At 36.1% G+C, this 25,545-nt stretch overlaps 1 protein-coding gene across 1 annotated transcript in view; it reads left to right on the plus strand.

The window, feature by feature from the left end:
- The first annotated feature begins 1,719 nt into the window (after window positions 1-1,719).
- The window catches only part of scn5lab (sodium channel, voltage gated, type V-like, alpha b), a 202,059-nt gene continuing 178,233 nt past the window's right edge, over window positions 1,720-25,545 (plus strand). Inside the window, exon 1 of the mRNA XM_077219213.1 lies at window positions 1,720-2,033. The gene's annotated coding sequence lies outside the window, so the exon portion shown is untranslated. The remainder of the gene's footprint in view (window positions 2,034-25,545) is intronic.

Raw genomic sequence — 25,545 nt, forward strand, 5'->3', positions numbered from 1 at the left:
GGCCTACGAATAAAGAAATATAAATAAGTGCCAGAACATTCACAGTGATGTTTTGTCATAATATAGTATAAGAAACCCTGTTTTTCTTTGTTTAAAAAATAAATACATAAAAAAGCAAGGTGTCGAGCGTTTTTTTATGTAGGATAAGTTGATCATCTTTTTAACATGTTTACATAGATAAACTTTAAAAGGCAATTTCAGGCACATACGTAAGACACACATGTTTTTTAAATCATAATTATGACATAAAAAGGTCAACCTTATTACAAAAAAACAACGTAATTATGTCATGCAAAGTCAAAGTCAAAAAATGTTTTATGTAATAAGAAATCTAATTTATGAGATAAAAGTATCTATCCCCTAAATTAAAATACTTTTTTTGTTAGCCTATTGATTTTACAAAATGTGTTTTAAAAATAACCAAAAACTTTAGAAAACACATTTGGATGTAGCCTATGATAATATGGTAACACTTTTTTTACTGTGACGTTTTTATACATTATGTAGCCTACTGTAGTAATAACTATAAATTATGCATGAAAATTAGGCTATTATTGTATTTTAAATGCAGTTTTCTTTTTATCATTTATAAATGACGATGGTCAATAGAGGGTTAAGCTATTAACTGTAACTATTTAAAAAACAATAATGATGCATTTCTCAAACTGATATATGAAATAAACAACATGCATAATAAACATCACTCACTGGATATCTGAAACACAAGCATACATAGTCTGTTCTGCAAGACTTTCTCTGACCAATAGATGGGGATACAAACTAATATTCCACATCATTTACACTCCTCTTGGGTGCATTAACAAACTTCATATTTATGTACTAATTCGACAACTATCTAACACTGGGTACATTTCGTAAGTTACTGTAATACAGAAGGCATTTTCGTGCAATAGGAAATAGCCATTTCTCATTCTACATAAAAGCCATGCACACATCAAATGTTAGCATTAACACTCAAATCCTGACTATTAAGAACTAGTGCTGTCAAATTGATTAATCGTGATTAATTGCATAACAAAAGTTTGTGTTTATATAATATATGTGTGTGTGAATGTGTGTGTGTGTGTGTGAGAGAGAGAGAGAGAGAGAGAGAGAGAGAGAGAGTGAGTGAGTGTGAGAGAGAGAGTGTGTGTGTGTGTGTGTGTGTGTGTGTGTGTGTGTGTGAGAGAGAGAGAGAGTGAGTGTGAGAGAGTGTGTGTGTGTGTGAGAGAGAGAGGGTGTGTATGTCTGTGAATGAGTGAGTGTGTGTCTGTGTTTATATATACACACACATATAGATTTATGTGTGTGTGTTTATATATACACACACATATAGATTTATGTGCATTGTACACACACACACACACACACACACACACACACACACACACACACACACACACACACACACACACACACACACACTCTCTCTCTCTCTCTCTCTCACACACACACACACACACACACACACACACATAGTTATGTTAGATGCGATTAATCGCGAATAATCGATGTGACAGCACTATTAAAAACACCATTCGTGACAAAACACATCTGTCCTTCCCTCCAGCCTACATTACAAAACCTAAAACAACCCATATGCCAGAACATGATGCACTTTATTCACTTTTTGTCCAAACAATCTGTGTTTTAAGCGGTCAGAGCAGATGGTGTTCGTGGAGGAGGCGGATCATGAACCACTGCTGCTGATCTCAGATCAGTTCAGACTGAGATGCACAGGAGAAACTGCTCTGCTTTCCCAACAGAGCCACAACTTCACGAGCACTGGAGTCTGTGTGTGTGTGTTCAGCACTGAGCTCTGGGAACTGAGGATCCATGGCACACACATTCAGGATGCAGTGAACAGGGAATTTAACGGTGTTTGAGCGAGTGGATTCACTTCAGACTGAACTTGGAACATTAAATACGCAACTTGATTTTGCTTTGCTGGGGATTTTCGTCATGGCTTTCCTGTGGCTCTTTCTGTTGATCAGAGGAAATGTGTGAACACTTTCACAAGCGGAGTTTCACATGTAAGTACTCGACTTTGATTACTATAGGCAATCTTGCGACTGGTTATCATTTTGCAGACATTTTATTTAATTAATGCAAAAAGTTTATTGATCGCGATTAATTGATATGCATTTCCTCTTTGTTCGTGTAATTGAATTATCAAAGTCAACACGACGCAGCAAATCAGATTTGAAAGGAAACAGGGTAATTAATCTTGTTCGTCCGCTTGAAGCGTCTGATTTTGTTCAATGACAACATTTTGTAATATTATCACGAGTGCTTTACATGCAAAAGTATACTAGGGGAAAAGATGGCTATTTCTATATGTTTGTGACCCTGATGACGCAATTAAGTCATTTAAACATCTTTCTCGTTGTCTGTATTTAAGAACCTTATACTTTAACACATTAAACATGCAAAGCGCGTTTGTCTTTAATCACATAAGATCAGATTTATGTTATTCTGAACACTGTCAGATCGTGTGTGTGTGTGCGCGCGCGCGCTCGTGCATGTGTGTGTGGTTTACAGGAACATGAACAGGTGTGTAAATGTCGCTGTTTTTTTCTTCTTCTTTTTTCTTCAGCGTCTCGCGCCTCTGCGCTCTGTTTTCAAGAGTACAGTCAAGTTAAAAGTAGTTAAACTTGTAAAAAGCCCCCGACTTCAGTTCCATTCCTATGTGTTGTTTTTACCGTAAGGAGAAGGAGAAGAAGACGCGCGCGCAAAAACGCGCCTTTTCCCCCAGCGCGCGAACTCCTCGCGGCTCGCGCGCTCTTGTCCAAGGTGCTGAAAACACTGAGAACAAAACATGAGGTAAAAATCGACCACGTTATCCATTACATGTTTAATTCGGCATCAGTAAGAGTCAGAGACTAAAGCATGAATTCGTAATAATACAACGAAGAAAATGTGAAGTAAAACGCTAAAAAACACAACAGCACTGACCACGAAATATTGTTAATCTACAAAGCTAATTATTGCCATTACATAGGCCAAAATTGTTTACTGCAATTCAATTCAGGTACATACAATTAATCATTATTATAAATAGGATGTGTTACTGTAAGTCTTAAAATGTCAACTTACAATATTAAACAAGTAGTAATTTTAGTTTTTCCTCTCAGTGTTGTGTTCTGCCATTTGAATAACATCAAAAGTAAATAATAAAAACTAATAATAGTGATGATTACAGATTATATGATTGATATACAGATAACAGATATTTTTTGCGGAAACAGGAACTTGTACTAATTAATTCATGTTGAAGGATTTTTATTTTTATTTTGTATGTGCTTTGTATAATATAAATGATAGCTGAAGTAAACAGACCACGTGTGTGTGTGTGTGTGTGTGTGTGAGAGAGAGAGAGAGTGAGTGTGTGTGTGTGTGTGAGTATGTGATTGTGTGTGTGTCTGATTGAGTGTGTGTTTGTGAGTGTGTGTGTGTGTGTGAGTGAGTATGTGTGTGTGTGTGTGTGTGTGTGTGACGAGCTAGGATAAATAAACAGGAAGTGATCATAACACAGACAGCAATGTGCCTTATAATAATCCTCAGTGATTTAATAGTTATTTGCGTTTACTTTAAAAGCCCTGTGTTAAGAATCATCACTCATGCCACATCATCACTCTAATTATGATGAACAGTGTCTTCTGTCATATTGTCGATTAATGATGTATGATCTCTTGCTTCAGTCTGTTATGATCGGCTGAGACTGACTGGGATTAAAAAGACTATCGCTGTTAGAATTGATCAAGAACTCTTAATAAAGTGGTAAAAAAGCCTGTTTAATGTGTGTTGAGAAGCAGCGATGGTAGTGTGTGTGACAGTAGCAGCAGCGCTGACCTTGAATCATTATTTGTTTTGCCAGTCATAATTTATTTGTGACAAGTGCTCTATGGCCTCATCTATTCTCATCTAAGCAATCTGAGACAGTTTCTGTCCCCCGTGTAGCAGATACACACTATGGTTTCTTTTATAACCCAGGTTGACTTCAAAATGTCCAATTTATATCACTTTTGTGAAAACAATGACAAGCAATGTTTCATTTTGACATAATTTGGTGGTGTTATACAGCACCTGTATCTCTGAGAGCTCCAGCTCAGCGAGGGCGAGTGTGTGTCTGTCATTAGATCAGCTCAGAGTGAAGCTATTAATGGGACGCGTGCTTGAAACTCTACATTAGCGCTGCTGTTGGTCTACGCTGGTGTAGTCTGAGCTACTGATAAACAGTGATCAGCTGCTGGGGGTCGGGGGGGGGTCGGGGGGGGGGGAGCTTGTGTAAAGCTGTCAGCACATCTTCTTCTTCTTTCTTCTTCTTTCTTCTTCTCCTCGGAGCTGAGGATGGATTCAGCAACAGAAGCTCCTGTAAAATACAGAACGGGAGCAATTAAGTGATAAGCTGATGCGCTTTACTTTGAGGATAGGACTGTGCAACATGGCTAAAAGTTATATTTATTTCAACATTTTCTGCCCAAAAAACATTGTATATATATATATATATATATATATATATATATGTGCATGTTATGGAAGCTTTTAAGCCACAGAATATAAAAAAAAGGTAATTGCAACTTTTAATCTCACAATTGTGACTTTTTATCTCAGAATTCCATGATATAATGTCGCAATTGTCTGTTATAAAGTCAGAATTGCAAGATATGAACTCGCAGTTCTGAGGAAAAAAGTCAGAACTCGCAATTCTGACTTTGTAACACACAATTGTGAGTTTATAAGTCGCAATTCGGAGAAATTAAGTCACTATATATACATTTATATGAACGAATGAGGCATTTATATAGCGCTTTCATATGTACTACTGTACACCCAAAGCGCTTTACAATCATATCAGGGTTTATATAACCAATATATGTGAAAAATTATATTGTGTATATATGTGCATATATATAATTTTGTATTTTTTTTATATGCATATATATAATTTTTCACACGCATGCACGCACGCACGCACACACACACACACACACACACACACAGACAATCACACAGACAATTTCCATTATTGAAAATTATATATATATGCATATAGAAAAACAATACTTGACAATACATATTTGAGAAAATAGTTGTCTATAAAAATAGTTTGAGCAGTTTCATTACTATGTTAACATTGTACTTTACAATTTTCATTTCTCATTTGTTAACAACATTAGCCAAAATTCAATAAGAATGAATAAAACTTATACAGCATTTATTAATAGTAGTTCATGTTAATTTCAACATTTACTAATACATTTTTAAAATCAAAAGTTGAATTTGTTAATATCAGTTAATGTATTAGTATATATATTAGTAATACTAGTAATATTAGTAATATTATTAAAGTACTGCTTACTGTTAGTGTGTATATATATTTACTAACAGTACACATACGTACAGAACTAACAGTAAGCATTACTTTAGGCTATATATATATATATATATATGCAAACAACATTTTTTTATTCTGAAATAAACATTCTGATCATTGCTTCCAGTTCAACTTGTTAAATGTTTTGTTAAAATTGAATTTAGTTACAATAAAATCTGGTGACTTGACCTTAGTCAGTGCAATAGCTCAGGACTGTAAACTGACCCTTTTACTAGCGGTGAAAAAAACACTTGTTGGTGCCGTCTAGGCCATTGTGACCTTTGCCCTTTGGTCGGCTAAAAAATGACCCATTAAAGTGAGCGATATTGAAGCTACAAGGACAGTGTAATTGTTGTGTCATTTATTTGAGACAGTTGATGAATAACCTTCATGCCCACCGTCTCAGATAATGACCTGCGGTGTCCAGGGATTTGTAACCCGGTTTTAGTTTAGTAGCTGGAGTGTTTTTATCATGCGCACAGAGGGAAAAAACCCACATTAGCGAATGGCCGCCCACTAATCTGGGCTTTGAATGAAGCCTCGGGGGACCGAGGACCGGCTGTAAAGCCCCCGTTCATTGATTAGTTCGTTCCAGTGCTTTCCTGAACTCAGAGATCTGGATCCAAACAACCGAGTTCTGCAGAAACTGAGCGGATCTCAGGAAAAGTGTCATATTTTACCTCAAAATGCCTTTAAATCATTTGTTGATATATATATATATATATATATATATATATATATATATATATATATATATATGATATATGTCACGATATAGAGATATAGGGGCCGGTTGCATGAACTGCTAAGACTAGTCTTACAAGTTAGTCATACATTTTTACATAAGTTACATAAAAATGTAGATTGGTCTAATTTGATACCGAAAAGTAAGACTGATTACCCCTAACTAACTGAGTAAGACAGTCTTAACATAATGGCTGTGTTTATGGGGCCTATAGCTGTATTCGTCAGATAAATACCTTAACCAAGTTTAATGTTTTGTTCTTCCCTCGTATTTAAAAAATCTAAAATAGTTTCCTCATATTTTGATGGTTTAATTGAACTTGTGGGGTCATGAATACCAAATATAGTCAGAAACTTGCATGTGTCATTATATTATTAACATTTGACTAAAATCAAGCATACGATTTATGAAGAATTTCAGACATGCGTGTTTGAGGCAGTAAGTGCGTCGCATTATGTTTTCATCGACTTACAGGTTATAAAGTTTACTGTAGCTATATGTGAGCACTCAGTTTTTTCTGTCATTTGGACAAAATCTCATATTAATAAAGACGAAGTGCTTCGCAAAGGCTATTTAAGACAGTATTGGTTATGCTCCTTAAATACATAAAACATCAGCCTATATAGTGTTTCTTGAGTAAAGACACCGCTGTGCTTATTCAAAGAGCCATGTTCTTTAATTACCGTTGCATTGCAAACATGCAAAGACGCTCCAAACCGTTTGGCACTTCATTCTCGATAGAGGTGGGCGGAGTTATGAGGTTTGACTGACAGTTTGAGGAGCCAATGGAGTCACAAGCTCTTTTTAATAATTTTCATCGGTTAAAAATTTGCAAAACCCACAGACAGATGTAAAAAAGGATGACCAATGGTTTCTGCCCGAGAGTGACCACACACACACACACACACACACACACACACACACACACACACACACACACACACACACACTCACACACACACACACACATAATATCACATTTCCATTATTTTCAATCTGAGGTAAAAATTCTGATCATTGCTCCCACTTGTTCTAAAATCTTGTTAAAACTAAATCTAGTTTCAGTTATATCTTCTTTATATCTGTTTAATCAAATAGGTCAGATGTCTAAACTGACCCTTTTACTAGCGGTGAAAACACTTGTTGTGCCGTTTAGGCCATTGTGACCTTTGCCCGTTGACTGGCCAAAAAATGACCCATTAAAGTGACCCATACTGTATGCACCTACCGCAGCGTAAGTGTTGTGTCATTTGAGAATAATGTATAATTTAATGAAGCATTAGATAAAACATGTTTTAGGACCATTAGGATTTTTGGCATTATACGTTTTTTTTTCATGACAGTAATCTCAGAATTATGTAAAAAAAAAAAAATCACTACTGCAAATAAAATTGTAAGGATACACAGTAACAGTTAACATTAGTTTTAATTGTTAGTTCATAATAACTAATATAGTAAACTAATGCAACCAGACATATAATGGTAGTATTCACTGTGTTTATTTTAATTCTGAATTTTAGGATAATGAGTATTACAGTAATGGAAATTTGGATTAAATGTGCTTAATTGTCATAAAAAACCCATAATTTCTTAATGCAAAATCAAATTTCTTATTTCCTGGTTTTGGGGTGAAATCTGACCCAGACATCTTCATAGCGTGTCGAACACGTCCATCAAAACGACACTTGAGCCTCTGGTGTAACCCGTCCTTGAACCCGTCGCGCTGAACTCCAGGAAAAAGGTTCACGCTGCTCTTTGCCATATAAGATTTGTAGCTTTGCTCCAGATAAATCACTGTTACAAGGTTGCAAAGGTTATGCTGTAATACGGGGTGTTTCTGTCCGGTGTGATGTCGTACTGTATGTCTTTAATGGGCTCTTCCTCTGCTGTCTTTGGAGACATTAACGTAATGCACGGACTGCTAAATGCGATCATCTGTGCAACTGGAACTTAAATGATGTGTGATTCATGTTTCATATTGCGAGAACTCGGCTGTGGTTTAATGAGTATAGTCATGCAGTGGGCGATAGGACTGATTTCATAATGAAAATTTGAAACTCTAATTCTATTTGTGAGTCAGTTTTTTTGTGAAGCATTTTTGGTAACACTTCAGTATGGGAAACATATTTACTGTTTGCTTCAACTTCTGCCTCAATAAACTCCTAATTACTGCTTATTAATAGTTTATTACGTGTGAAGTTTAGTTATTGGCTAGGATGTTAAGGGATGCATACAGTGAATACAGTCTAATAATGAAGATTAATGAATACAGTCATTCGTTAATATGTGCTTTATAAGTACTAATAAACAGTCAATATCTTAGTAATGTGAATGCTGATAAGCAACTAGTTAATCGTGAGTATTGAACCCTAAAATAAAGTGTTACAGATATTTTCATGACAGTTCTCATTGTTGTTTTGAAAGAATATAATTTAAAAAAATCGAATTATCTTTACTGTGTTGCAGAAAAATAATGGTACTTAATGGTCCCATTTAAATTGTGGGAGTAATAATTTAAATAAATAATCAATAACCGCCTTGATTGTATACTGGTTTAACCAAAACTAATCATTGTGTTACAGAATCTCTGGTAATAATTTAATAATGTATTATGGCAATATTTGTTATATAGCCTTGATTTAATACTGGTTTAACCAAAGTTAAAGACAGTTCCCCCTGTGGTGAAAATCCAGCTTTAAATGTTGTTTATGTGTCTATGTGGTGTTTTTAATATCCTTTCAGACAATCCATGTGTAAATTCATAAGTCGACAGCATTGCTGAGTATTTTCTCCTTAAAACTGCAGTGAACCAAAGACAGTCTCAAAAACACGCTTTGAAATCGCTGGTGTTTCTGACGTCACAAACTACCTTGTGACCAATCAGATCAACGTGTGATCGTCAACGAGTGGATCTCTGAGTGAGTGAGTGAGTGGAGGCGGGGCTCATTTGCATATTCATAGAACCACGCATACTAAATGAGGCAAGGGTGTCGAGTTACATTCAAGACATTTTAAGGCATGTTAATTTTTTTCGAGGAAAAAACGTTTAAATATGTCATTTTGGTGATTAAAGATGAGTTTTAAGGGATAAAGTGATTTACTACAGGGGGACTTTAAATTGAAGAAGTAATCATTTCTTTGCTTATTTTGGTGTTGACTGTATACCGCTTTAACCAAAAAAATATATCAAAGAATCTTTGAGAAGCGGCGTTAAGAATGAGCATTACAGAAAATTACAGTGTTTAGGCACAAAAATGTGCTTAATTGCGATGAAAATAATGTAAAAAAATAGAATAAAACAGAAACATTCCTCATTTAAATAATTAATGCGCAGAATAAAGGTGTTAGTTAAAATTATGGGTTAGTCCTGGTTGAGCTAGTTAGTAGTGTGTTAAACTGGTGGTTATGGTAAGGGGCGGGACATTTCCCAAATACACTCGAATCGCTCGACCAATCACAACACACTGCTTTAGCCGACCAATCAGAGCACAGTTTGCTTTTCAGAAGGAGGGGCTTCATAGAGACAGGAAGTAAACAGAGCGTTACTGACAGACTGAGAAGAGAGGAGCCGCAACAATAGAGAATATGAGGAAAATAATCAACATTCAAGCAGGAAAACCTGCTCTAGTAGAGACCAAAAGGGCATAATATGGAATTTAATGCAAAATATTATATTTTAGTGTTGAAAGTTGAGCTGGACATGTCTTCACAGTGTACATGAATGTATAACTTACTTTCAAAGCTTGTACATGCTAGCAGTCCTTTTTCTTGGAAGCATCTGATTGTCATACCTGTATCATTTAAGGCGAGACACGGCAGGCAAAAACATCGTTTTTTTTTCACTGGTCAATTTTGAGATTTTGGGATATTTCTCTTCAATAACATGTCTTCTTTCAGACTTGTGGTGAAAAAAAGTCCGAAACACACATTTAGGTCTTTATTTTACTACACTTTGTCTGTTCGCGACTGTAGATTTCTCATAAATTCATCAAAAGTTGTCGTTATAAATCATCGCGATCTGCACCCTGTCATCACACACCGTTAGAAAGCTCTCTCTCTCCTGAACAATACTGCCGGATCCAATTATGGTCATTTCCTTTTTATCAGCAGCCAATCGCGAAACTAAAAGGGGGGATTTTACTCTAAATGCGCAATCTCATTGGCTGATGCTAAATCTTTAAAGCCCGTTTTCTCAAAATGACTTTTCTATCGTACTCAAAGTCCGAAATCTCCACTTCAGTAGCACCTGTATACACCAAACGTTCCATTCTAGTGCCTAGTTATATTATGAAGACATTTACAGAGGGATTTGTAAATATATTATTCCTAGCCTGATTTATGTAACATTTTATTGCAAAAAACATGGCGAAAATCATTTTTTTAAGGCTATTGGCAGTATATTCTGATTTACAGGATAAAAAAGTAGATATCCATAAATCCCTCTGTAATATTTTTCCCATCTAATATGTGAACACAATGAAAAAAGAATTTTGAAACTGGCTTTATTAAATACTCAGATTTTGTTTTTTAAAATATATGCAAATTAGCACATATTTAATTAGATAATGCCTAATTTGCATATTTAAACATTAAATTACAGAAAACTTGTAATACATTTTTTTCTCATCTTAATGTAGGTAATCAGCTGGGAAAGTTTCATGGTGACATTTGCTAGCTAAAAAAATGATCCAATTCACCTGTAGTGTCTCGCCTTTAAAATACCCAGAAAACATTTTTTAATGGCTGTATCATAATCAGAGACACAAAGTTTCAAGAATGGAGATTTTCCGGTGATTAGGAAGAAACCTTCTATGCACTGAACTGGTTTCGGATGCTCTTTTGTGTCGAGCTATTATTGGCAAACAGTTCAGATGCATTCAGAATTACACACACATTGATTCTGGCAAGCGTCGGCTGCTTTGTTGGCCGATGCTCAAAGGAAAACACAACCATCATACTTTTAGTTCTGTTACAATCCAATAGCATGTTCCTGCTTTCCTATTTTAAACAAAGCTTGAGGGCTTTAGCCTGGCAGACACTGAAACCACAGTCCTAAACTTTGACAAAAATAGTGCAATGATGTATGTACGCGTGTTTGCATTTGTCTGTGCGAACGTTTGCGTGTGGCGGACGGTCTTGCGTGTGTTTCTCTTGTCTGTGGACAAGAGAAACAAGCAATTAGAAAGAGTCTGTTTGCACAGCGTTCATTCATAACGAGTCATTAAAAGCAGTAGCATTCATTTAGGATGTTTTCAAAGCTCTCTTTGTTTAGTAATTGCTCTTAGAAATCTATGGAAGTCAGACAGGTGGAGGGACAGACCACGCAGGTCTGGTGTATTTCTTTACTCAACCAATGAGAATATTTACTGTGCTGTTTGGTTTCTTGTTCACGGGAAGCAGAAAGTGACATGGTGTTGAAGACACAGCTCAAATAAGATTAATGTAAGTGGGTCGCGGCAGTCCGACGCTCTCCCTGTGCAGAAACCGGACTCGGGAAACCAGGAAATCAATGCAAAAATGATTAAACTGATCAAGATTGTGCAATTTCAGGGTAAAGCTACGGAAAAATGGGATTGATGGTCAGGACGGTTTTTATTACATGTGTGCGAGCTCTTGCCTTCCTTGCTATGGTGGAACGGTAAGAATATCCTCGTGTTAATATAATTCTGTTTGACTGATAATGTGATTTTTTAGTCAGTAAATGACAAATAAACTTGGTAAATTGTCTCACACGACGCGCCACATTTTTCTTCAGCCTCTAGAGCCAGAGGAAATCGCACAGGCCATTACGGTGATTCACAGGCCATCATTTAATGAACACAATAACAAATAGCTTTACAAGTGAGTTGTATTTTTCTTTATCGCATTACAGGAAGATAATGCCCTCAGGAAAAGGAGAATAGAGTAGATGCAGTCAAACACACGTGTGGATGCCAAAGTTAAAGGCGTAGTTCATCCACAAATAAAACTTTGTTGTTTCTGTGCAGCAAAAACAGAAATATAGCAGAATGTATAAAAGTGCATAATGCATATTATTTGGGGATGTTTCTTAAACAACACTATCTGGCTTGAACTACTTATGATCACAGCATTTTCATTTAATCCTTAGAAGCAGCACGACTGTTTTCAACATCGATAATAATTATTAATGTTTCTTGAGCAGCAAATCATCATTTTATACTGATTTCTGAAGGATCATGTGACACTGAAGACTGGAGTAATGATGCTGAAAATTCAGCTTTGATCACAGGAATTAATTACACTTTACTATATATTCACATAGGAAACAGTTATTTTAAATTGAAATAATATTTCAAATTTGTACTGTATTTTTGATATGCAGCTTTGGTGAGTGGAAGAGACTCTTTCAGAAACACCGAATAATCTCACCGACCCCGAACATTTGAACTGAACCCATTTTAATTCTGAATATGATATTCAGGATGTATGTCTCAGATTGGTGTGACTTACACAAGTTAAATCAAGGTCAAGGTCACTTTTCAGAGGAACACAATAGTAAACAATAAAAACACAATACAAAACAAACGCCGTACACATTTCGTAGTATGAAATTTTAACCCACTAACGCTACATATCCCCAGTTATGAAAAGGCCTGAGAAAAAAGATGCGTTTTCAGAGCAGACTTGAATGCATATAAAGAAGAAGCTAACCTAACAGATTGAGGTAACGAATTCCACAGCCTTGAAGGCTCTATCACCTTTAGATTTCAAGCGAGAGTGTGGGATAGTTAATAATTTGTTCTTGTGGAGAGTATGGACAAATAAGGTCTGAGATATAAACTGGACTAAGACCGTGCAAGGCTTTAAATACAAAAGTCAAAGCCTTGTACTCAATTCTGTACTTGACTGGCAACCAATGCAAATGTGATCAAATAGGGGTGATATGCTCACGTTTTTTCTTCGCCATTAAATGTCTTGTGAACACTAGTTTAATGTAAAAGACAGACAGGTGTGTATGAGGGTGGCAAAGGAGAGGTAGACATAAAGTAAAACCTTTAAAAACGTGCCACACATGGGCCTTAGAGAGAGACAAACAGAAGAAGCCAGAAGTGCTGTGAACTCTTTGGAGTGAAATTGAAATGTGTGGCAGTGCAATGAGACACTTAATGAGAATAAGAACGAGTGAGCGGATCTTAAAGGAGAACAGCGTGAAAACAGCAGCGGATGAGATTCAGATACTTGCATTTGGATTAATCAAATGTCACTATTGCACTCTTGATCTTTTCGTTAGTTTTTTTCATGTACAGGCATGTAAACACAAAAATAGTGATTAAATCTAAATTGCTCCTCTTCCCTAGCTTGCTTCCTAATCTAGTTGTCTAATAAAACTGGCCTTGAATGTAATGAATATCGACGAATTGCTTTTGTTCCTCGTCGCTTTGGATAAATATGGAGCTCAAACCTGCATAAATAAATAAACAAACAAACAAACAGAAAAATAAATGTAATAATAGGACAATAAAGAAATGACTTGATAAAAAAAATGTAATTCCTTTAAATTAAAGAATAAATAAATAAATAAAATAAATGTAAAAATAAATACAGAAAAATAATAAACAAAGGTAATAATTAAACAAAAGTATTAATATACTTTTTTATTCAGAATTAAATTTAATAAATTGTTTTTGCTATTTATTTTCCTATTATTACATTTATTTAATTATCTATATATATATTTTTAATTTTTAATTTTTTTATATAAATGCTAATCACTTTGGATAAAAGCATCTGCCAAATGCATACTTGTACTAATTGTATTAAATACCTCATATTTCATTGCACCAGAGCAAAAAAGCACCCTGTCCTTAAGAAAAAAGAAAGAAATTGCCCAACATGTCATTTTTTTCCCAACCAAACACATTCGAGTTTGCAATCAGGAGCTTCCCAGGAGGACCTGAGTGAATCATGAAGCCCTGGAGTCAGAATGACAGCTGACACAACAGCGAGTGGCCTTCCTTCCTTAGCAACACTTAAAAAACATTGTTTTTTAGCTGTCACAGTGTGTTTCTTTGTTCGTCTGCAGTCTAATACTGAGTTAGTGTTGTCAAATGTAGAGGTCTGGAAATGCGTCTCCCGTTCCCTGTAGGTCGAGGTATGACTGTAAGGTCAGGATGAGTGAGGACAAGCGTTGTCCTACTTTAAAAGTGACAGCTGACCCATGGAAAGCTGACGGTGGGGAGAAAGAACGCCAGTCATGTGGAGATACTACTGCCATAGTAGAGCAAACCCGGCGTGTGTTTGGGAAACTTTGCACTGATGGTTGGAACCACAATAGTAAGTTTTCACTCTCAGTTGCAGAGATAAAAATCTCTTTATCATCAGTCCACCTTGAAACACTTATCACTTGAGTTTTCACGTTGGTGTCATCAAATCAATTCAAAAGCAGTTAATGTTCAGAAAAATTACTGATTTACCTGCACTGAAACTATCGCATGAGAACAAAACTTGAGCTTGATAATTGTCACGTTTGGTTTTCGGTTATGTCTTTTATTTTGTAGTTTTCTTTGTCATGTTTCCTGGTTATATCATGTAAGGATGCACCGATATGAAATTTTGCCAGATACCGATAACCGATAATTCTGTATGCTTGAAAGCCGATAACCGATATATTGGTCGATAAATCTAAATCCGAATTTTTATATAATTTTAGAGGACCTGATTTCAAATACAAATGTCTCACCATTAAAAGTTGTGTCCCAAGCACTCAATCATAATGTTCTCATAATAATTTTATGCAGCCTATAAGACAGACATTTTGCACTTTACTGTATTTTCCTTCAATCATATTTCAAGCAATTCAAAACCATCATGTTGAACAGTGCGCATCTGAAGTGTCTCAGCTGAAGGAAATAATACATTATTTATTGGCTTTAGTATATCGGATAATATATATATTTCTTATCGGGCCGATAACAATAACATTAAAAATGAACATATAATCGGCCGATACCGATATCGTGCATCCATAATATCATGTGATTCCGTAGTCTTGTCAGGTGTGTCAGGTTCTGATTGGTTGTTCTGGTAATGTGTCCTGCTTTCTCATTGGTTCATTGTTTGATTGTTCACAGATGTTTCTTGTTAGTCATTAGTCTGTGTATAAATAGCCCTCGTGTTTCATTGTTCTTTTGTCTAGTTGTTCATGTAACTGCTGTTGGTGAGGTTATGTTTCTGTTCAAGTTTAGTTCATGTTTCTGTTCAAGTTTAGTTCATGGTTTATGTCTTTGTTTATTGTATATTTTGTCTATACTTATGTCAATAAACTGCACATGGGTTCTTGAAACTTGCCATCAATGGACATGTTACAATAATAAGCAAATTTGAACATTATTGAACTGAATGAATCAACAGTGAGCTGAAAAATGACACTATTGTGTTTTGTGGAGCTGTATGCTTTACAGATGAAACTGATTTTCATAATTTATGAATTTTACAACATTAAGACATGTTCTTGTTTATTACTGTGAAGCTGCTTTGAAACTGTATTATAAAGCGCTATGGAAATAAATGTTGACATGAAGTCTGTAAAGTTTAACAGAGGCTCGTTTGCTGTCAGGATGAGGAGTTATGCACTTAATAAGGACACAACCGTAAGATGTAAGTTATTTGAACACTACGTTTTACTAGAGTGCAGAGAAAGTTGATATTGTTGCTGTATTTCCAGTTTAATCTGTTGTGGTGTTTATGGCATATAGTTAGAGCAAATTCTGTTGAGTTTCTTATTTGAGAGTGAGTCTTGAATTGAATCTGTTGCTTTTGTTCGTATAGATTCAGATCAGAATTACTAATGTTGAGATTATTCCAGAACTATTACACCTCTAGTCAATATGTTTAGCTAACTAAGGCCCTGTTTACACCTGGTATTAAGATGCGTTTTGGTTGATCGGATCACAAGTGGATGACGCTAAATACAGGATTAAATGGGGTGTAAAACGTTTCCACTTTCAGAGAACTTCCACTTCACTTCTGCATTCGACCAGATTGCTTTCGTAGTGTAAACACTCATGTGATCGAATGCATTCGAACAGCCTCAAAAGACGCTTACTGACAGTGTTGGCTTAGGCCTCATCCACACTACTGCGTTTTCGTTTAAAAACGGAGAATTAAAACGAAAACGATCTCCGTCCACACCAGCGTTTTAGCTGCGTATTAGAATTGATCTCCGTCCACATTAAAACGACTGAAAACTCGGATCACGTGACCATTCTCCAACACTGTGCATGCGCGTGCCGGTGTAAACAGGAAACGAATGGACTATTCCTCAGATTTGATGAGGAAGCAAGTAACGTTAGCTACCTCTGCAAAGATTAGAAAATGTCGAAGACCAGAGATTTCTTTTCATGGACCGACGACGAGGTGGAACTTTTACTTAAAGTTACAATGGAATACATTTTTGTTCTTGCTCCTTCCACGTGCGGACGTAGTCTTTCGCTGAGGTTGATAAGTGCCGCTCTGGACATTCGAAAGTTTTCGCACCATTCCTCAGGGACCACAACTTGATTTTTAAAATTATCCCACCATGCGCTGGTTCTTCCCGGCTTAACCCAAAACCGACGCTCCATGTACGGTTGATACCGCCGCTGCACACGGGAATTGTCATAGATCGCTCGAATAATAGTTTGCCTCCGGCGCATGTAGGCAGTTATAGCATTGTAAAATGCAGAATTTGCTTGCACAACAGCTGCTAACAAAGACATCAAAGTCAGTAACGCTTGTAATTCGTTATCCATGTTGCACTCACTAACATCAGCTACGTAGTCCAGGATGTTTTTGTTTGTTTTCTTCCGGTGACGGGACATGTGATGGGTGGCTGACGAATCAGAGAAGGACACGTCATGGGTGATGACACCCAATCATAGAGCCGAGCGTGACCTTCTACGTCATCGTTTCTAAACTCCTCCGTTTTGTCCCGTCTACACTAAAACGCCCTCCGGAGATTCAAAACGAAAAACGAAGCTGCAGCGTTTCTAAACTTCTCCGTTTTGGGTCTTCGTTTTTCCCGTTTTAGTGTGGACGGGAGGTGCAAACGTAGCAAAAGGTCTCCGTTTTTAAACGAAAACGCAGTAGTGTGGATGGGGCCTTGGTTACTCAAAAGAAATCCACTACAAATTACTACTTTAAAATTGTGATTTGATTACATTACTGATTATTGCATGTAAAAAGTAATCCGATTACTAATTACTTTCAAGTTACTTTGAAAACATATTAAAACTACAAGAATACACTACAGAGTGAAAGTTAGTTCTTTCAATAATTTAATATTGCACACCCAAGTTTGGTTTGAAGATGAAAAACGTACGAAGCACAATGTTCTCTCAACCGTTCCTGATTTTTAACACACATACACAGTGTTCGGCATGATCTTATGGCTGTCAGAGCAGAAACTAAAGCTGATGCTCTCCGTATGTTTTCCCGTCGTCTCCGCCTGTGTTCATATGTTATTAGCGTGAGCTTATTTTGCCCATTAGAGCGAAAGATCTGGAAAAACCCACACACTAAAGGATTAGTTCACCTCAAAAAGAAAATGTCCTAATAATTTACTCACCCCAATGCCATCCAAGATATCCATGTCTTTCTTTCCTCAGTGGAAGAGAAATTAAGTTTTTTGAGGAAAACATTTCTGAAGTTTTCTTCGAATAATGGACTTCAATGACAACCAGCGTTTTGAAGTCCAAATCAAACGATACGATAGGTCATTTTCAAAAAAAATAATAATATATATATACTTTTTAACTACAATTTTTCGGATTGAGCTGATCTGCCGCCCCACTCGACCGTGCGAAGGAGGGTAGTTCAAATTGTATTGGTCGCTTTGTAAACAGTGGGGCGGTACTTCCTCAAAATATTTTCCTCTAACTTAATTGCTCTTCCACTGAGGAAAGAAAGACATGGATATCTTGGATGGCATTGGGGTGAGTAAATTATTAGGAAATTTTCATTTTGAGGTGAACTAATCCTTTAACCCGCCGATAGACCCTCCACTCGAAGAAATCAAGATAAAAGTGGACAAAAGACACGGTTTAAAACACCAGGTAAACAGGAATGTGTCTCCCTCGTCCACTTGAGATCCAATCGGCCAAAACAAATCTTAATATCAGGTGTAAACCGGGCCAAACAACATTCAGGTCATATGCATATGCATTGCTACCCAGCTAACACAAATATGTTCTAAGAACGTTTTGTCAATGTTCCCATTAAGTTATGAAAACTGTTTTCTGAAAATTCAAAACGCCTATATTTCTTTTTAGTAGATATGCGGACATTAAGGAAAAAATTCCAATTTATCATTCTTCAGTTTCCAACAGAAGAAAAAAGTTGTAGAAAAGTTTTTGCACTAAAGTTTTGAGAACATTACTAAAGACCAGATATCTTTGAACTTTACTGGAAGAATATTTATCACTTTGATATGATCTTGTCATTATGTTAGATCTGAAAACGTTCCCTGTTAATGCCTCGATATACTCACTGCGAAGAACTTTTTCGTACAGTAGTTCAGAAAGCTTCTGATCATTGAGATGTGGAGAATTCATCAAGTTTTTTTTATACAGCACTTAATACAATAGATTGTTTAAAAACAAGCAGCTTTACAGTATTATACATGAAAAAAACAGTGTCTGAAAAAAAAATATCTTCTATAAGCAGCTCTCTAGTGTGTTCATGTTTTTTAGTCGCGTTTGTTTGTTTACATGTCAAAGAAGGCGGAGCCTCAAAGCCACACCCACCTATTACATCATCACCACGGACCAATGAGAGTTTAAAGGTGTTTACCAGTGTTCGCAAGCTCTTTCGAACTCTCAAAACGATCTTCGTTTTGGCCTGATTTTGTTCGAAATGACGTCACAAGTTCGTCCTCAAGTATATGAGGCCTTAAGCTGGGTTTTCATCAAACGCTGAAGTCAGAGTTTGTTTGTAAGAAGCTCTAAGTCAAACTCAAGCAGTTTGCAATCACATATAAAGCACTTGATAATTGATCATGATGCACAACAGCATTCTTTCAAATTACTGATTGTGTCTAATATGACAGAGACTCAGTTCTATCCCAAAAAGCTCCTGAATAAGTCCGCAATCAAGCACAGTCGCTCAGAGTGACACGGGTTCAGCCCTGAAGGTTTCATCCGTTCCTCAAGTAGGAGCTGAAACGTCTGTCGGAGATGATGACAGGCTACACCCACACACTCGCTAACAGCCAGCCTTTCAATGCTAATCAGTGTATTAATCACTAATTGCTTCCCCACGCACGCAGACTGCGGTTCCCCTGGAAGGTGAGGGTTCGGGAGGGGTTGATTGACAGCAGGTTCAGTGGGCCGCTGTAATCACAGGGGAGAACTTGCAATCCTCTCGCAGTTAGCATGCTAGCAACACGCTAATGACGCCGCTCGGAAATCAATACGCCCACTGAAATCAGACTCGAGTGACTCCTTCACTCCAGCAGGGATCTCTTAGGAGGAGTTGTGCTCGTATTTGTAAAATCTCGAGGATGAGGGGTGAAACCTTATGCTTAATCATGTCCTGAAATTACGTCTGGGGAAAAAAGTCATTGGAAGCATAATTTTCCCACCTGTAGAAACGAAAAACACGATGCATGCAGTTTTTACGAAAAATCATCTTTACTGTACTGCAGATATCTCAAAATTAAACAGTTGAACTGAACACACAGTATCCTTAGAAAACAAATGTCAACATTACAATATTGATCGTAAGTAAAGCAAAGATTAATGGAGTGCTTTTACAAGAAAATAAAACAATTCTACTTCTATTTTTCTATTTCACTTTTAGTTCAATGCATTTGCCTTTTCTTTCTAATTATCTAATTATCTAATTTTCCGTGTGAAAATGTTTCTACACTGATTGTTTTTTACCTTCAGTCTAGTAAAAAAAGCATGTCAAGAATAAAATATTTTATCTTTTAAAATGTCATCCATTATTCTTCTACTATATGTATATTGATGTGAATTGGAAAAAATAAGTTCAATCATATACAGTTGTAAATGTACAATATATATATATATATATTTAAATGCAGTGTTAGATTAGATTTTATGTTTATATATTCTATTTAATTTCACTTAAAGTATTTTTTGTAGCATTTTTTAGTTTTAAATTTGTTAGTACATTAAACAAAATGAAAATTGGAAATGTTGCTTTAGCAACTATCTAATTTTTTTTTCAGTTCATGTTTATTTTATTTCAAGTAACAACTTTGTTTTCAGTTTAAGTTATAATAATAACCACCCTTGATTTAAAAGCCATAGAAAATATACAATACAAATCTAAATCATAATCCTCAAAATGATATATTAATACATACACAAATTTATTACAGTATATACTACGCAAAAGTCTTTTTTGAAACAAAACAACATATCAATCTACTTTCATTAAAGTCCGCTCACACTTAAAGGGTTAGTTCGCCCATTTAAGACATGAAGTTGTATGCAATCCTTACCAGCACTATAGTGTATACACACTGACCCACTCTGTTGTCACCCCCCTGGTCCGAGTTCTGACCGCTGGAAGTTTTTGAATGAAGTAATCCCGGCTACTTTCCGGGGCCACAAAACTGTGCGTTTTTACGTGAAAAAAAGATTTGCGTTTCAAAGCTTGATTAATTTAACACAAAAAAAACACGCCGGGCAAAATTCATACCTCAGTTTTAATGCGGCACTATTTTCCTTCCGTTTCTATCAATCCGCGCTGCTGTCAATGTCAACAGTGCGCACGTGACGATCAGCTCTTCCATAGTGTTTACACAATCGATCGACAACAAGGTAAAAAATATTAAATTAACAATGGTGCGAACTTGTAAATTCCCAGGCTGTGACAACAAGGATGTGCCGGGATCAAAGTTCAAATTTCATCGTTTTCCTGTATCAAATATGAATATGAGACAGCTTTGGCTGGTTGCCATCGGCTACTCAGCGGGAGCTAAATTATCTCGAATAAAGGATTTTCGTGTGTGTAGTGCTCACTTCAGCGAAGACGATTACATCTCCAACCAAGGAGGAAAAGGAAAAAACATGATTTTAAAGAGTTTTGCTGTACCAGTACCACGGGTAAGCTCTATTTACTAACTTTATGATCCCATGTCTAAACTGTACGGTAAACAAGATGATGTTTAGACTCCATTATAAAACACGTGAAAAGATGTGTAAAAAAAAAAATATATATATATTGTTACAATTTGCTGTGAAAAATATTTGATTGAACACACCATTTGTCATTCATCCTGCCTCTTGCTACAGCTGTGGTGGGCCCAGCATCAGATTGGACAACTTCTCTGTCCTCTCGCTCTCTCTCTTCCCGTTCTTTGTCCATCTGCTCAAGTTCGGCATCGGTATACTCCGGTTCATAAAGATATCCCTTTGTCGTTGAGTTAAAATTACTGTCTTCATCTGATCCGTCTGACACTGTGCTAAAATTAGTTTCATCATCTGAAGTTTCGTAGTCGGACATGTTGTCGGCGAGTCGCGCTATCAACAGCTAATCGTCACGTGCGCACTGTTGACATTGACAGCAGCGCGGATTGATAGAAACGGAAGGAAAATAGTGCCGCATTAAAACTGAGGTATGAATTTTGCCCGGCGTGTTTTTTTTGTGTTAAATTAATCAAGCTTTGAAACGCAAATCTTTTTTTCACGTAAAAACGCACAGTTTTGTGGCCCCGGAAAGTAGCCGGGATTACTTCATTCAAAAACTTCCAGCGGTCAGAACTCGGACCAGGGGGGTGACAACAGAGTGGGTCAGTGTGTATACACTATAGTGCTGGTAAGGATTGCATACAACTTCATGTCTTAAATGGGCGAACTAACCCTATAAAAATGCAAACGCTTTATACATAATATACAGTAATTAGAAAATGATATTGATTAAGTCATATTTTTCTATACAGGCATGCACAAAAATGCATTATATTAATACTTCATTTCACCATTGCAAAAGAGAAATAAGAGAAAGAATAAAAATAAAAAAATTTCCTACTCAAGTCACCAAGTCAGATGCAATACTGTAGTACTTTTATGGTGATTTAAAAAATCCCATTGTACAGCTAAAAACTTAGTCGCATGTGTACATGTTTTTAATATTCCATATTCATATACTGTGGAATTTACATTCTACTGAAATGATACCATGGTAGTACCATAGTAATACTGTGGTATTTTTGTATGGACTTCTTGAGAAACTCATGTGCATCTCTTATTTATTGATGCCTATCAGGTTTAGTTGATGAGATATAAACATGTTTGAGTATTATGTGCTAAACACCGCTAGGCTACAGGATAGGAAACCCGATCGCGAACGAACGATGCGCGCAGAAAGACTTTACCTGGTCTAGTGTTTCCTCACTAAACAACTATCGGTTTTCATTTAACCTTGATTAGTTCACTGGTGTGTTCTGTGAGAGCTTGATCACAGAGAGTTTCTTGCTGAGAGTTATTCAGGGCAAAGCATGTGATCACGCAATCCACATCTCACACATCCAGAGATTTAAAGAGCCTGGATCAAACACAACAGATGCATCACCTCAGTTTAACAATGTGAGCTTCACAGTGGAGACACGACTAGGAACGAAGAGCAGAGTAATGGGACTTTTAATCAGATTCTTGCAGCGCAAAAAAACACTTGATTAATGAAAAGAACAGTGGTAAACCATTTGTTGAATCCTGCATTACAGGACTGAATATATAACGATTGCACAAAATTATGTTAATGAATACAGTATATAAGTTACTATGGGGGACTATATTTTGAATAGTCACGATATATTTGCGGTAATTTTGCTGACGTATAACGCAAGAAATTTTAATGGGTGTTTGGCTATTAAACTTCATTAAACTAAAACAATTTGATTAAAAAAATGCTATTTAATTTTCATGAATCAGTTCGTTTAACTGAACTCTGATTCAATGATTCTTTCATTCAAACTCAAAAATTAATTTGCATGAGATTTTGCATGTATTAAAATGTAAATATAAGTAGGTGAACTTTTTTGTTCAATATTGTTACTTTCAGACATAAATATTGAGGTACACTAATATTCAAACGTTCGATTTGTATAATTTCACAAAAGATTTAAAATTCAAATAAATGCTGTTTCTTAACTTTCTGTTTCATCTTGCGAAACAAAATGTATCACGGTTTCCACAAAAATATGAACTGTTTCAAACTAATGATAATCGTAAATGTTTCTTGAGCATCAAATCATCATATTATAGTGATTTCTGAAGGATCATGTGACACTGAAGACTGGAGTAATGATGCTGAAAATTCAGCTTTGATCACAGGAATAAATTACATTTTTACAATATATTCACACAGAAAACAGATTTTTAAAATTGTAATAATATTTCAACATTTTTACTGTATTTTTGATCAATTAAATGCAGCTTTGGTGAGCATAAAAGTTTTTTTTTTTAAACATTCAAATAAATCCCTACTGACCCCAAACATTTAAAAAAGTGGAGAATGTATTGAATATCATAAAAGGATCATCAAAATATTAAGATGTAATTACTTTAGCTTTATGACCCAGTCCGTAAGTGGTTCCCCTAAATTAAACCCTAACGCTCTTGTGTTACAACTGCGATTGAGTAAAGCGTTGTCATTTATCCATTCGTCTAATTCTAATCTCTGACTCTATCGGCTTCAGTGGTGAACAAGCATGATCCATCACACAAGAAACAATGAGCGTGACTATTCACCGATGACATTTCTCACCGCGGTCATTTACCGTGTTAATTAGGAGCACCAGTCCGAGTCTCTGAGGAACTGAGTTACGGGTGTCTAGATTGAAGCCACTTCTGAATCCTTCTGGGATTCAATAATTCATGCATTGTTGATAATAAAGTTCTGGTCACTTAAGGTGGCCTGGTTGATTTCGAGTGACCTTGTTTCTGTTTGCTGTGAGGGTTTAATCAGTCTGTCCTCAGTTGAAATCTCTAGGGAACCTCGTTGACAGATGATGATGTTGTGAGAGTCGATAATAATATAAAGAGGACATGGAAATGAAGGAGGGAAAACGTCGCTGTTTAGTTAAAATCACTCTTTTTGCTGGAGAACACAGTTTCTCTGGTTATGCAAGACCCTGATTGGTCTAATTTGAATCTGAAAGTAAGAATAATTGGCCCTAACTAATGGCTAGTTGTATGCAAAGTGTGCAACTGACCCCAGATTGACAACATTAAAGTCTGTCATCAGATTCTTCCTATCAGATCAGTGATGCAGAAAGCACTACATGACCCAAAGGATTCATATGCCGTATGCATGAATCAGGATCAACGTCCATGAATATCTGGACCGACCGCCAGCAGAGAAGCCCGTGACATTCAGAAGATACACACATACAGTGTCTTAATTATTTCAGTAGATGCTCACAGAACATTTCGTAATATAAATGCAGATTCTTGCAATCCAATCTGTTTTTATGGGAGTCAGTCTTCGGTTATCTGTTGAGAGATGGTTTATGAAAATGGAAATGGAAATAGCCATGCCTGGACAACATGCACATCAGTGACCAACCAGATCAAGCCAGAAGTCATAGTATGTTATCTTATAATTACTATAATGTTCGCTCGCAAATAGCATTTAAAGAATAGTTTATGCAAAAGTTTCAATTCTACCATGGTGCACCAAACCCAGGTTAGAAAGTGTGAACCATGTAAAATATCAACATTAAATTAATGAATATTCTCAAACATAAGCTCAGGCGAATCCATCACACACACTTCTGTCGTGACCTTTAAATTCATAAACTTAAAATTATAAGAATGTAATGAAAGAATAGTAAATGCAAACATTTTAATTCTGCTATGTCGTAACAAACCCAGATTAGGAATCAGAAAAAAATGCAACATAAATTTCATGGAAAAAATGATCTGATGTGTAGATGATTTCATTTTTAGGGTGAACAATACTAAATAAAGTGCATTTAAAAGAATAATTTAGTGCAAACCATGTAAAATATCAATGTTAAATGAATGAATCTAGTCAAACATAAGCTCAGTCGAATGCATCGCACACACTTCTGCCTTAAACTCGAATGTAATGAAAAGTAAGTAAATGCAAAAATGAAAATTATAACATCATGTTGCACAATTTAAAATGACAAACTACAAGAATCAGGGATAAAACTGCAACATAAAAGAATGGAAAACATGATCTGGCATGTAAATTATTTCATTTTTGGGTGAACTATCCCTTTAAATTCATAAACATTTACATTTATGCATTTGGCAGATGCTTTTATCCAAAGCGACTTACATTGCATTTCAAGGTACATATTTACATTCTTATCAGTTCTTGCTTTCCCTGGGAATTGAACCCATGACCTTAGCATTGCAAGCACCAACACTCTACCGTTTGAGCTACAGGAAAGCATTAAATTATTAAGTTATAAGAAATTATC

This window comes from Siphateles boraxobius, unplaced genomic scaffold (assembly GCF_051911475.1).
Source record: "Siphateles boraxobius isolate OS27281-9 unplaced genomic scaffold, OSU_SipBor_1 12, whole genome shotgun sequence".
Lineage (NCBI taxonomy): Eukaryota > Metazoa > Chordata > Actinopteri > Cypriniformes > Leuciscidae > Siphateles > Siphateles boraxobius.